Here is a 4,240-nt window from a genome sequence, read left to right as displayed (position 1 = left end):
CTATGAGTCTGTCAAATTCCAGGTAAGACGTTTTAGGTTGTAGTTATTATAGGAATTATAGGACTATTTCTCTCTATACCATTTGTTTTCATATACCTTGGATTATTGATGTTTTTTATAGGCGCTATAGTATTGCCAGTGTAACGGTATAGCTCCGTCCCTCTCCTCGGCCCTACCTGGGCTCGAACCAGGAACACATCAACAACAGCCACCATCGAAGCAGCGGTTACCGTCCGCTCCACAAAGCCGCGGCCCTTGCAGAGCAAGGGGAACAACTACTCCAAGTCTCAGAGCGAGTGACGTCACCGATTGAAACGCTATTAGCCGCGCCCCGCTAACTACTTAGCATTCACATCGGTTACACCAGCCTAATCTCGGAGTTGATAGCTCATAAACAGTTCAATGCTTGAAGCATTGTGAAGAGCTGCTGGCAAACGCACGAAAGTGCCTGTTTGAATGAATGCGGTTACGAGCCTGCTGGTACCTACCATCGCTCAGTCAGATGTTCTATCAAATATCAAATCATATACTTAATTATAACATAATAACACACAGAAATACGAGCCTTTGGTCTATTAATATGGTCGAATCCGGAAACTTCATTTCGAAAACAAAACGTTTATTCTTTCAGTGAAATACGGAACTGTTCTGTATTTATCTAACGGGTTGCATCTAAGTTTAAATATTGCTGTGTACATTGTACAACCTCGATGTTATGTCATAATTATGTAAAAATTCTGGCAAATTAATTACGGTCTTTGTTAGGAATAAATGGACTTCACACAGTTCGCACGAGCCAGGCGGCCCAAACTGCTGCATATACCCTGACTGCTTGCACGGAACACCAGAGAAGTGACCACCAATTTCACTAATTATAAGAAATTCATTTTAGGCAGGCAATATTAACTAAATATGCAGGTTTAAAAATAATACTTGTGTATTGATTTTAAAGAAAAAGCAGTGATATTTATGGTTAGGTTTGGTGCAACGACAGTGCTAAATCATCACCCGTTTGGCGAAGTAGGCTGTGATTCGATGAGAAATGAACAGGCACCGCATCGATTATATGCAACGCAGGACACGCTAGATAAACTAGTAATATCATCAACCTTGTGTAGTTAACTAGTGATTATGTGAAGATTGATTGTTTTTTATAAGTTTAATGCTAGCTAGCAACTTACCTTGGCTTCTTGCTGCCCTCGCGTAACAGGTAGTCAGCCTGCCACGCAGGCTCCTCGTGGAGTGCAATGAAAGGCAGGTGATGGAGCGTTGGACTAGTAACCGGAAGGTTGCAAAAACGAATCCCCGAGCTGACAAAGTAAAAATCTGTCGTTCTGCCCCTGAACAAGGCAGTTAACCTACCGTTCCTAGGCCGTCATTAAAAATGTGTTCTTAACTGACTTGCCTAGTTAAATAAAGGTGTAAAAAAATATGTTTCCAAAAATACCGATTATGTTATGAAAACTTCAAATCGGCCCTAATTAATCGGCCATTCCGTTTAATCAGTCGACCTCTATTTTCTATCCAAATCTATCTATATGCATATCCTAGCTTCTGGGCCTGAGTAACACGCAGTTTACTTTCGGCGCGCTTTTCATCCGGACGTGAAAATACTGCCCCCTACCCAAGAGAGGTTAACACTGTCACACCTTTAATACTGCATAGCCCAAAATAACCCTACTGCCCCACTCTTGCTCCCGGCTCTCTCTCTCTCTCTGTGTGTGTGTGTGTGTGTGTGTGCGTGTGTGTGTGTTAGTCTCTTGGGTGTTTTGTGATCCTTTCCATCAAAATGCAGCAGTGTTCCAGGCCTGAGCTCTCTGCATAGCAATACAATGTGTAATGGTTGACCCTGTCTGTCTCTCTGTGTGCTTCTCCTCAGACGGTGAAGAGACCTCGGAAGGTGGCTCTCCACTCCCTGAAACACCCGCCCTCCCCTGGTGCCGAGAGTCGAGACTTCGGCTCAACCCGCTACTACGATGCCGATGACAACCAGAGTGACGGGGGCTGGCAACGTGGCAACGGTGGGCCCGGTTACACCCACGAGCCTCATAACCTCACCCCCGACAACAAGAACTACCTGGACCCCGACTACGGCGGCCGCGGTAATCGGGGGAGGAGCCGAGGGAGGAGCCAGGAGAGGGCATCGCCGAGCCCCGAGCATCGCCGTGACAACAGCAAGGGGCGGGCCTTGGACCGGGAGCCGCCCAGTCCCGAGAGGCTGCGGTATCCACGGGAACGTAGCCGGGGGAGGAGCACGGACCGGGAGAGGGGAGGAGGGAGTCCAGGTGGGAGGAGCTACGGCCGGGGGGACAGCTACGAGCGTGGAGGGGGGAGGTACGGGGATGTGGGAGGTACTGGAGGGAGGATGGTGAAGAGTAAGAGTAGAGACCAACTCCAGGAGCCTTCCTCCCCGGACCTCCCAAGAGGAGGAGGAGGAGGAGGAGGAGGAGCTAGAGACCTGGAGCCCCTGGAGAAACCTGTCAATGTCCTGCTGGCAAGAACAAACCCAACGAAGGTACCAAGCATAGTTACTACAGTAACTAACCCAACGAAGGTACCAGACATATTCTACTACATAACTAACCAACAATGGTACCAGACATAGTCTACTACAGTAACTAACCCACACGATGTACCAGACATAGTCACACAGTAACTAACCCAACGAAGTACCAGACATAGTCTACTACATAACTAACCAACGATGGTACCAGACAATCTACAACAGAAACTAACCCCAACGAAGGTACCAGACATAGTCTCTACAGTAACTAACCCAACAAAGGTACAACATAGTCTACTACAGTACTAACCAACGAGTACCAGACATAGTCTACTACAGTAACTAACCCAACGAAGGTACCAGACATAGTCTACTACAGTAACTAACCCAACGAAGTACCAGACATAGTCTACAACAGTAACTAACCCAACGAAAGTACCAGACATAGCTACTACAGTAACTAACCCACGAAGGTACCAGACAAGTCTACTACAGAAAACTAACCCAACGAAGGTACCAGACATAGTCTACTACAGTAACTAACCCAACGAGAGTACCAGACAGATCTACTACAGTAAACTAACCCAACGAAAGGTACCAGACAAGTCTAACTACAGTAACTAACCCAACGATGGTACCAGACATAGTCTACACATAACTAACCCAACGATGGTACCAGACATAGTCTACAACAGTAACTAACCCAACGATAGGTACCAACATAGTCACTACATAACTAACCAACGATGGACCAGACATAGTTTACTACAGTAACAAACCCAACGAACGTACCAACATAGTCTACTACATAACTACCCAACACAGTACCAGACATAGTCTACTACAGTAACTAACCCAACCGATACCAGACATAGTCTACACCAGTAACTAAACCCAACGAAGGTACCAGACATAGTTCACTACACTAACTAACCCCAACGAAGGTACCAGACATAGTCTACTACAGTAACTACCACAGACGAAGTACCAACATAGTCTACTACAGTAACTAACCCGAACGAGTACCAACATGTCTACTACAGTAACTAACCCAACGATGGTACCAGACATAGTCGTTACAACAGTAACTAACCCAACGAAAGTACCAGACATAGTCTACAACAGTAACTAACCCAACGAAGGTACCAGACATAGTCTACTACAGTAACAACCCAACGATGGTACCAGACATAGTCTACTACAGTAAACTAACCCAACGAAAGGTACCAGACATAGTTCTACTACAGTAACTAACCCAACGAAGGACCAGACATAGTCTACAACACATAACTAACCCAACGAAGTACCAGACATAGTCCTACTACATAACAACCCAACGAAGTACCAACAGACGAGTCTTACAACAGTAACTAACCCAACGATTGGGTACCCAGACATAGTTACAACAGTACTAACCCAACGAAGGACCAGAACATGACGCTACACAGGTAACTAACCAGACAAGGTACCAGGAAGAGCTACGACAAGGAACGAAACAAGTTGTTCACCAGCTTCGACTCCTAATCCTCAAACGTATAGGAAAACCCCCAGTTCCTGACCGCTGACCAGATGCGAAGATGCATCGCACATACTCCCGTAAAGTAACACCACATACACACAACATCACAACCACAACGATAAAGATGCCTCATTCTAAAGAAATTAAGGAACCATAGACATATGTCGGATAACCCTCATTCTTGAACCCAGACATGACGACATTAAAAGGACATATCC

At 45.8% G+C, this 4,240-nt stretch overlaps 1 long non-coding RNA gene and 1 pseudogene across 1 annotated transcript; both read left to right on the top strand.

Moving 5' to 3' along the window:
- The window catches only part of LOC112077586 (tight junction protein ZO-2-like), a 33,657-nt pseudogene that overhangs the window by 3,795 nt on the left and 25,622 nt on the right, over positions 1 to 4,240 (top strand).
- LOC139026414 (uncharacterized) lies at positions 2,820 to 3,363 on the top strand. Its single transcript, XR_011478188.1, has 4 exons — positions 2,820 to 2,881; positions 2,999 to 3,056; positions 3,098 to 3,216; positions 3,329 to 3,363. It is a non-coding gene; the product is annotated as an uncharacterized lncRNA (long non-coding RNA).

The sequence above is a fragment of the Salvelinus sp. IW2-2015 genome, unplaced genomic scaffold (genome assembly GCF_002910315.2).
Source record: "Salvelinus sp. IW2-2015 unplaced genomic scaffold, ASM291031v2 Un_scaffold4718, whole genome shotgun sequence".
Taxonomy (NCBI): Eukaryota; Metazoa; Chordata; class Actinopteri; order Salmoniformes; family Salmonidae; genus Salvelinus; species Salvelinus sp. IW2-2015.
The sequence above is the reverse complement of the archived record's forward strand: the minus strand, read 5'-3'. Positions and strand labels throughout refer to the sequence as shown.